The sequence below is a fragment of the Dendrobates tinctorius genome, unplaced genomic scaffold (assembly GCF_039654945.1).
Source record: "Dendrobates tinctorius isolate UK_male_01 unplaced genomic scaffold, ASM3965494v1 ptg000157l, whole genome shotgun sequence".
Taxonomy (NCBI): domain Eukaryota; kingdom Metazoa; phylum Chordata; class Amphibia; order Anura; family Dendrobatidae; genus Dendrobates; species Dendrobates tinctorius.
Genome location: NW_027361824.1, coordinates 11150484 through 11161390, shown reverse-complemented (window position 1 = coordinate 11161390; position 10907 = coordinate 11150484). Strand labels below are relative to the sequence as shown.

Here is a 10907-nt window from a genome sequence, read left to right as displayed (position 1 = left end):
AGTGAGTGCAGCTCTGGGGTATAATACAGGATGTAACTCGGGATCAGTAATGTAATGTATGTACACAGTGACTGCACCAGCAGAATAGTGAGTGCAGCTCTGGGGTATAATACAGGATGTAACTCGGGATCAGTAATGTATGTACACAGTGACTGCACCAGCAGAATAGTGAGTGCAGCTCAGGAGTATAATACAGGATGTAACTCAGGATCAGTAATGTAATGTATGTACACAGTGACTGCACCAGCAGAATAGTGAGTGCAGCTCTGGGGAATAATACAGGGTGTAACTCAGGATCAGTAATGTAATGTATGTACACAGTGACTGCACCAGCAGAAAAGTGAGTGCAGCTCTGGAATGCTGCTTTCTAATTCTGTACAATCCTTACTATACATTTAGTAACTGGTGTGCTGTATATTTTAGCTATTTTGGTGCCAGTGTCACACTTATTCCCCATCACTTGTTCCTTCCCCACTACCAGTAACATGTAAGCTTTTTATAAATGAGTCTGGAAGGGCATTGTGGTATTTTTAGTCCTACAGCAGTTATATACCCAGCCCGGCACTAATCCCGTCACTCTGAATAAGAGGATCAGATCTGCTCCCAGTTTACACAATGAGTCACTGGATGCTGCCTCTTCTCAAACAGATCAGAACTGTTCCCCACTGCATGATGGGAGTGGTAGTCCAGAGGCTGGAGCACTCCATATCCATCAGATTACCTGCTGCAAGGTGTGGACTACAACTCCCATCATGCACTGCTTAATCCTACCTGAAGCTTTAGTATTTAAAAATCCCAGAAACGTCATAGAGAGCAAATACGCAGAGAAGACGAGAGGCTGCCGAGCACAGGTTGAGGCTGCGGAGCACAGGTTGAGGCTGCCGAGCACAGGTAGGGGCTGCCGAGCACAGGTAGAGGCTGCCGAGCACAGGTAGAGGCTGCCGAGCACAGGTAGAGGCTGCCGAGCACAGGTAGGGGCTGCCGAGCACAGGTAGAGGCTGCCGAGCACAGGTAGGGGCTGCCGAGCACAGGTAGGGGCTGCCGAGCACAGGTAGGGGCTGCCGAGCACAGGTAGAGGCTGCCGAGCACAGGTAGGGGCTGCCGAGCACAGGTAGGGGCTGCCGAGCACAGGTAGGGGCTGCCGAGCACAGGTAGGGGCTGCCGAGCACAGGTAGAGGCTGCCGAGCACAGGTAGGGGCTGCCGAGCACAGGTAGGGGCTGCCGAGCACAGGTAGAGGCTGCCGAGCACAGGTAGAGGCTGCCGAGCACAGGTAGAGGCTGCCGAGCACAGGTAGGGGCTGCCGAGCACAGGTAGAGGCTGCCGAGCACAGGTAGGGGCTGCCGAGCACAGGTAGGGGCTGCCGAGCACAGGTAGGGGCTGCCGAGCACAGGTAGAGGCTGCCGAGCACAGGTAGGGGCTGCCGAGCACAGGTAGGGGCTGCCGAGCACAGGTAGAGGCTGCCGAGCACAGGTAGAGGCTGCCGAGCACAGGTAGGGGCTGCCGAGCACAGGTAGGGGCTGCCGAGCACAGGTAGGGGCTGCCGAGCACAGGTAGGGGCTGCCGAGCACAGGTAGAGGCTGCCGAGCACAGGTAGGGGCTGCCCATGGGGCTGCGGGTGCAGAGAGCCCTATTAAAGGGGTCTGCAGAGGATTTCTTCGCTATTTGTAATGTAGGTGAATGTCATTTATTGTTCTCTGTTATCAGTCACTCCAGGCTTCTTTATATCAAATATTTCCATTGCCGGTAGAAACATTTACATCGGTCCATCCGGCTCAGCTGTAAGAGGCTGAATTGGGGATTACCGTCCCTTTAGATACATTTTTAGCATAAAGTATAATACATGAATCTGAAGTTCAAGGGAGAAGAACAACAAGTCTCAGCATAGTCTGGAGAGAAGTTGAGGTCATGAGCATTGTAAAGTTTTCCCCAGAAACTTTATAAGCTTTGTGTTTGGATTCCTCACCATTTTCAAGATCTCTGCTTGCTGGAAGTGAACAGGAACATTGGTATTTACCATACAGAAGGTAGCGCCACCTATTGGCAGCACTAAAAAGTTAATATCGACTCTACAATATGCTTAGGATTTCCCAGAGGAGCATCCATGGCTTATAAGTCTCCTCACTCTGACATGCCAGGCTCGGCTTGTCGCTCTCCACAAGGAGAAACATTACCCCTTAGGCCAGGGGCGTAAAGACCTCTGACACCATCCCCTACTTCAGCCGAAGTGTACTGCAGCGTACAGACCCATCAAGTCCGTGCACCGCAATACACACTGCCTGCCAATCAGAGGTCAGCAGTTGTTGTCGATGTGCAGCTGACCAGGGGAGCATGGCAGTGATGTAATGCGCTCACGTCACACGCCAATGTCTGCTGACGCTTCAGAAGTGAACACTGTGTGGTGTATATATACCAGGATGGGGGACATACTGTATACCAGGATGGGGGATTTATATACAAGGATGAGGGATATATATATATACTAGCTGAAGGGCCCGGTGCTGCCCGGGCATAGCAACTAACTGTGGTTAGTTATAACAAATTATAATTATCCTCCATCCCATAGTCCCGTGCTCATATACCCATCATACATATCCGCCATCCCATAGTCCCGTGCCCAAATACCCATCATACATATCCGCCATCCCATAGTCCCAAGCACATATACCCATCATACATCCTCCATCCCATAGTCCCATTCCCATATACCCATAATACACATCCTCCATCCCATAGTCCCGTGCCCATATACCCATCATACATATCCTCCATCCCATAGTCCCGTTCCCATATACCCATAATACATATCCTCCATCCCATAGGCCCGTGCCCATATACCCATCACACATATCCACCATCCCATAGGCCCGTGCCTATATACCCATCATACATATCCTCCGTCCCATAGTCGAGTGTCCATATACCCATCATACATATCCTCCATCCCATTGTCCCGTGCCCATATACTCTTCATACATATCCTCCATCCCATAGTCCCGTGCCCATATACCCATCACACATCCTCCATCCCATAGTCCCATACCCATATACCCGTCATACATATCCTCCATCCCATAGTCCCGTGCCCATATACCCATCATACATATCCACCATCCCATAGTAGAGTGCCCATATACCAATCACACATCCTCCATCCCATAGTCCCAAGCACATATACCCATCATACATCCTCCATCCCATAGTCCCATTCCCATATACCCATAATGCACATCCTCCATCCCATAGTCCCGTGCCCATATACCCGTCATACATATCCTCCATCCCATAGTCCCGTGCCCATATACCCATCACACATCCTCCATCCCATAGTCCCATACCCATATACCCGTCATACATATCCTCCATCCCATAGTCCCGTGCCCATATACCCATCATACATATCCACCATCCCATAGTAGAGTGCCCATATACCAATCACACATCCTCCATCCCATAGTCCCAAGCACATATACCCATCATACATCCTCCATCCCATAGTCCCATTCCCATATACCCATAATGCACATCCTCCATCCCATAGTCCCGTGCCCATATACCCGTCATACATATCCTCCATCCCATAATCCCGTGCCCATATACCCATCACACACATCCTCCATCCCATAGTCCCGTGCCCATATACCCATCATACATATCCACCATCCCATAGTAGAGTGCCCATATACCAATCACACATCCGCCATCCCATAGTCCCAAGCACATATACCCATCATACATTCTCCATCCCATAGTCCCATTCCCATATACCCATAATACACATCCTCCATCCCATAGTCCCGTGCCCATATACCCATCATACATATCCACCATCCCATAGGCCCGTGCCCATATACCCATCATACATATCCTCCATCCCATAGTCCAGTGCCCATATACCCATCATACATCCTTCATCTCATAGTCCCATGCCCATATACCCATCATACATATCCACCATCCCATAGTCCCATGCCCATATACCAATCACACATCCTCCATCCCATAGTCCCGTGCCCATATACCCATCATACATATCCTCCATCCCATAGTCCCATGCCCATATACCCATCATACATGTCCTCCATCCCATAGTCCAGTGCCCATATACCCATCATACACATCCTCCATCCCATAGTCCAGTGCCCATATACCCATCATACACATCCTCCATCCCATAGTCAACCATTATGACATCATAATGAGCGGCGGGGCTTGCAACCTATGATGACATCAGTGTCGCCATGGCAACCATTATGACATCATAATGAGGGGGCGGGGCTTGATACACACTTTTTCCCCATTATGTAGATAGGGGCAAAATTATTTGGTGAATTGGAACGCGCGGGGTTAAGATTTCGCCTCAGAACATAGCCTATGACGCTCTCGGGGTCCAGACGTGTGACTGTGCCAAATTTTTTGGCTGTAGCTGCGACGGTGCGGATGCCAATCCCGGACAAACACACATACACTTGAGCTTTATATATTAGATAACAGGATGGGGGACATATATGCCAGGACTAGATTATGGCCCATGCTACCGCATCGGGAGGATGCGATAGCATCACACCTCTTGCCATGTTAACCCTCAACACACACACTCCTCTCACCTTTCACCATCTCCACTCACTCTTTCACTCCACATACGACCCTTTCTCTCACTCCGTCTCTCATACTCACGCCGTCATCGCTGCTGCTCCACGATCCCCGACATCTTCTTCCGCCGGCGCCATCCTGGATCCCGACGTCATCTACGCCGGCGACATGTTCTTGCAGCGACGCCATCGTGAGTATCGCGTAATCCCACGATACTCAAGATGGCGTCGCCGGAAGAACATGTCGCCGGCGTGGACGACGTCGGGATCCAAAATGGCGTCGGCGAAATCTCGCGAGTTTTCGCCGACGCCATTTTGGATCCCGACATCCTCCACGCCGGCGACATGTTCTTGCGGCAACGCCATCTTGACTATCGCGGGATTTCGCCGATCCAAAATGGCGTCGCCACAAGAACATGTCGCCGGCATGGAGGACGTCTGGATCCAGGATGGCGCCGGCGGAAGAAGATGTCGGGGATCGTGGATCAGCGGCGATGACGGCGTGAGTATGAGAGACGGAGTGAGAGAAAGGGTCGTATGTGGAGTGAAAGAGTGAGTGGACGTGAGTGGAGATGGTGAAAGGTGAGAGGAGTGTGTGTGTTGAGGAGGAGTGGTGTGTTGAGGGTTAACATGGAAAGAGGTGTGCGGTGACGTCACCGGTTACAACTGGACGGAAGTTGTTACAACCGGAAGCTGCTTAGGGCATTTATTATTATAGATGGGGGATATATATACCAGGATGGGGGATATATATACCAGGATGGGGGACATATATACCAGGATGGGGGACATATATACCAGGATGGGGGATATATATACCAGGATGGGGGACATATATACCAGGATGGGGGACATATATACCAGGATGGGGGACATATATACCAGGATGGAGGACATATATACCAGGATGGGGGACATATATACCAGGATGGGGGACATATATACCAGGATGGGGGACATATATACCAGGATGGGGGATATATATACCAGGATGGGGGATATATATACCAGGATGGGAGACATATATATACCAGGATGGGGGATATATATACCAGGATGGGGGATATATATACCAGGATGGGGGATATATACACCAGGATGGGGGATATATATACCAGGATGGGGGATATATATACCAGGATGGGGGATATATATACCAGGATGGGGGACATATATACCAGGATGGGAGACATATATATACCAGGATGGGGGATATATATACCAGGATGGGGGATATATATACCAGGATGGGGGATATATATACCAGGATGGGGGATATATACACCAGGATGGGGGATATATATACCAGGATGGGGGACATATATACCAGGATGGGGGACATATATACCAGGATGGGGGATATATATACCAGGATGGAGGACATATATACCAGGATGAGGGACATATATACCAGGATGGGAGACATATATATACCAGGATGGGAGACATATATATACCAGGATGGGGGATATATATACCAGGATGGGGGATATATATACCAGGATGGGGGATATATACACCAGGATGGGGGATATATATACCAGGATGGGGGATATATATACCAGGATGGGGGATATATATACCAGGATGGGGGATATATATACCAGGATGGAGGATATATATACCAGGATGGAGGATATATATACCAGGATGGGGGATATATATACCAGGATTGGGGGATATATACCAGGATGGGGGACATATATACCAGGATGGGGGACATATATATATCAAGATTCAAGATTCAAAGAAGCTTTATTGGCAGGACTAAATACACATTAGTTTTGCCAAAGCAGTTGTACAGAAGGGAATAGGGATAGGGACTGTAGGGATGTTGGGAAGGGGCTGTAGGAAAGGTGGATGGGGCAGATCCAGGTTGGGGCTATAGAAGTCCATGGCATAGGGAAGGTGGATGGGGGATTGGGGCAGATCCAGGGTGGGGGCCATAGAAGTCCATGGCATATCAGAGTTCTCTTTCTCGCAGTCTATGGCATTCGTTCACATATTGCGCTGCTATCTCCACTGCTCTCTCTTCTTCCCCCAGCAGGATGTATGTTTTCTCTTCCTCCTTCATGGTGGTGAAATCCGGGAAGAGATGTGAGAGTCTCCTGAAGTGAGTGTCCCTCACTGCTGAGTACTTGGAGCAGTGTAGCAGGAAGTGGGTCTCATCCTCCAGGGCCTCCTGGTCACAGTGTTGGCACAGTCTTTCCTCCCTGGGCTTGTAGCTCTGCCTGTGTCGGCCGGATTCGATGGCCAGACTGTGGGCACTGAGTCTATACCGGCTCAGGATCTTGCGGTCTTTGGGGTCCTGGAGTTTCTCCAGGTATGGAGCCAGTCTGTAGTCTCTCTGTAGACTCCGGTACATGGTCAGTTTCTGTGAGCTGATGATGTCGTTCTTCCAGTCACTTACGTACCTCTCCTGGCCTTCGTCTACCATCTTCCTGATTCCGGCTTTTGTCAGGTTGTTGTGATTGGTTTTCTGGTCAGGTTGGGTTTGGGTGAGCTGTTCCGAGGGTCCTGGTTTTTCTGTTTCCCCTACATGTGTCAGGGCTTTATGGTGATGGGAGCTTGGATTGCTCCTACGTAGGTGAGCCCGGAATGACAGTGCCCTCTTTAGAACCGTTAGGTGTAGAGGGAATCTGCCCAGCTCGGCCCAGCAAGCACTGTTGGAGGTGCTCCGATGGACTTGGAGAAGGTGCTTGCAGAATTCCAGGTGGAATATTTCTGTTGGGCTTGAATCCCACCTTGACCAGTCTGGGTAGGTGTGAGGACCCCAGACTTCGCTGCCATACAGGAGGATTGGGGCGATGATAGAATCGAAGATTTTTAACCAGACCCTCACTGGTGGCTTTAGATGGTAGAGTTTCCTTCGGATGGCATAGAAGGTTTTGCATGCCTTGTCTTTCAGGGTCTCTATGGCTTGTTTGAAGCTCCCTGATCGGTGAATCTCTAGGCCCAGATAGGTATATTTGTCCATTCCTGTAAGGGCACAGTTGTTGAGGATAAATGAAGGGTGCTGGTCTGATTTTCTCTCTCTCTTCTGGAACACCATGATGTTGGTTTTCTTTAGGTTGACCGGTAGTGCCCAGGTGGAGCTGAATTTCTCTAAGATTTTCAGGTTGTCTTGGAGGCCTTTCTCGGTTGGTGACAGAAGCAGCAAGTCATCTGCATACAGCAGGAATTTCACCTGGGCGTCGTGGAGGGTGAGACCTGGTGCTGTGGAAGATTCCAGAGCGGTAGCCAGCTCGTTGATGTAAATGTTGAAGAGCGTTGGGCTTAGGCTGCAGCCTTGTCTGACTCCCCGGCTCTGCTGGAAATAAGCCGTTCTTCTGTCGTTCACACTCACACTGCAGAGGTTCTCGGTGTAGGAGCTTTTGATAACATCATAGGTCTTTCCTCCTATTCCGCTCTCCAGCAGTTTCAGGAATAAGCCTGGGTGCCACACCGAATCAAAGGCCTTTTTAAAGTCCACGAAACAGGCGTATATCTTCCCGTTCTTTGTATTGTGGACGTGGCTCTGAATGAGGCTGTGCAGGGTGTAGATGTGGTCGGTGGTGCGGTGGTTTGGCATGAACCCTACTTGGCTCTTGCTGAGGACGTTGTGCTCGGTGAGGAAACTGAGGATCCTCTTGTTCAGGATGCTGTTGAACAGTTTTCCCAGGTTGCTGCTGACACATATTCCTCTGTAGTTGGCAGGGTAATACCTGTCCCCATTCTTGTGGATGGGTGTGATGAGGCCTTGGTTCCTGGTATGAGGGAAGTAGCCGGCACTTAGCACAATATTGAAGTGTTTAACCATTGCGGCCTGTATTTCTGGTGGGCTGTACTTCAGCATTTCTGGTAGGATTCCATCCAGGTCACCGGCTTTTCTACATCTTATGGAAGAGATTCTCTCTGCTACTTCCTGTAATGGAACATATATACCAGGATGAGGGAGTATATATATACCAGGATGGGGGACATATATATCAGGATGGGGGACATATATATACCAGGATGGGGGACATATATATACCAGGATGAGGGAGCATATATATACCAGGATGAGGGAGCATATATATACCAGGATGGGGGACATATATATCAGGATGGGGGATATATATACCAGGATGGGGGATATATATACCAGGATGGGGGATATATAACAGGATGGGGGATATATATACCAGGATGGGGGACATATATACCAGGATGGGGGATGTATATACCAGGATGGGGAACATATATATACCAGGATGGGGGAGCATATATATACCAGGATTGGGGACATATATATACCAGGATGAGGGAGCATATATATACCAGGATGAGGGAGCATATATATACCAGGATGAGGGAGCATATATATACCAGGATGGGGGACATATATATACCAGGATGGGGGACATATATATACCAGGATGGGGGACATATATATCAGGATGGGGGATGTATATACCAGGATGGGGGATGTATATACCAGGATGGGGGACATATATACCAGGATGGGGGATATATATACGAGGATGGGGGATATATATACCAGGATGGGGGACATATATACCAGGATGGGGGAGTATATATATATCAGGATGGGGGACATATATATCAGGATGGGGGACATATATATCAGGATGGGGGAGTATATATATACCAGGATGGGGGACATATATACCAGGATGGGGGATATATATACCAGGATGGGGGAGCATATATACCAGGATGAGGGATATACAGTATATACCAGGATGGGGGATATATATACCAGGATGAGGGACATATATACCAGGATTGGGGGATATATATACCAGGATGGGGGCCGTATATACCAGGATGGAGGATATATATACCAGGATGAGGGATATATATATATACCAGGATGGGGGACATATATACCAGGATGGGGGATATAGATTCAAGATTCAAGATTCAAAGAAGCTTTATTGGCAGGACTAAATACACATTAGTTTTGCCAAAGCAGGTGTACAGAAGGGAATTGGGATAGGGACTGTAGGGATGTTGGGAAGGGGCTGTAGGAAAGGTGGATGGGGCAGATCCAGGATGAGGCTATAAAAGTCCATGGCATAGGGAAGGTGGATGGGGGCATGGGGGCAGATCCAGGATGAGGCTATAGAAGTCCATGGCATAGGGAAGGTGGATGGGGGATTGGGGCAGATCCAGGGTGGGGGCCATAGAAGTCCATGGCATATCAGAGTTCTCTTTCTCGCAGTCTATGGCATTCGCTCACATATTGCGCTGCTATCTCCACTGCTCTCTCTTCTTCCCCCAGCAGGATATATGTTTTCTCTTCCTCCTTCATGGTGGTGAAATCCGGGAAGAGATGTGAGAGTCTCCTGAAGTGAGTGTCCCTCACTGCTGAGTACTTGGAGCAGTGTAGCAGGAAGTGGGTCTCATCCTCCAGGGCCTCCTGGTCACAGTGTTGGCACAGTCTTTCCTCCCTGGGCTTGTAGCTCTGCCTGTGTCGGCCGGATTCGATGGCCAGACTGTGGGCACTGAGTCTATACCGGCTCAGGATCTTGCGGTCTCTGGGTTCCGGGAGTTTCTCCAGGTATGGGGCCAGTCTGTAGTCTCTCTGTAGACTCCGGTACATGGTCAGTTTCTGTGAGCTGATGATGTCGTTCTTCCAGTCACTTACGTACCTCTCCTGGCCTTCGTCTACCATCTTCCTGATTCCGGCTTTTGTCAGGTTGTTGTGATTGGTTTTCTGGTCAGGTTGGGTTTGGGTGAGCTGTTCCGAGGGTCCTGGTTTTTCTGTTTCACCTACATGTGTCAGGGCTTTATGGTGATGGGAGCTTGGATTGCTCCTATGTAGGTGAGCCCGGAATGACAGTGCCCTCTTTAGAACCGTTAGGTGTAGAGGGAATCTGCCCAGCTCGGCCCGGCAAGCACTGTTGGAGGTGCTCGATGGACTTGGAGAAGGTGCTTGCAGAATTCCAGGTGGAATATTTCTGTTGGGCTTGAATCCCACCTTGACCAGTCTGGGTAGGTGTGAGGACCCCAGACTTCGCTGCCATACAGGAGGATTGGGGCGATGATAGAGTCGAAGATTTTTAACCAGACCCTCACTGGTGGCTTTAGATGGTAGAGTTTCCTTCGGATGGCATAGAAGGTTTTGCAGGCCTTGTCTTTCAGGGTCTCTATGGCTTGTTTGAAGCTCCCTGATCGGTGAATCTCTAGGCCCAGGTAGGTATATTTGTCCGTTCCTGTAAGGCTGTGTGCACACGCTGAGGATTTTGCTGCGGTTCTGCAGCGGTTTTGGCCGCTGCGGACCTGCAGCAGTTTTTGCTGCGGTGTACAGTACCATGATTCCCTATGGG

General features: G+C 49.6%; 1 protein-coding gene across 4 annotated transcripts in view; it reads left to right on the top strand.

Annotated features, from left to right (window-relative positions):
* The first annotated feature begins 800 nt into the window (after window positions 1-800).
* The window catches only part of PLEKHB1 (pleckstrin homology domain containing B1), a 43055-nt gene continuing 32948 nt past the window's right edge, over window positions 801-10907 (top strand). The window contains exon 1 of one of the 4 annotated variants that reach the window (XM_073548562.1): window positions 801-891. The gene's annotated coding sequence lies outside the window, so the exon portion shown is untranslated. Of the gene's footprint in view, window positions 912-1571; window positions 1592-10907 lie in introns of those variants that run through there. The other 3 variants (XM_073548563.1, XM_073548564.1, XM_073548565.1) reach the window with 3 other exon arrangements.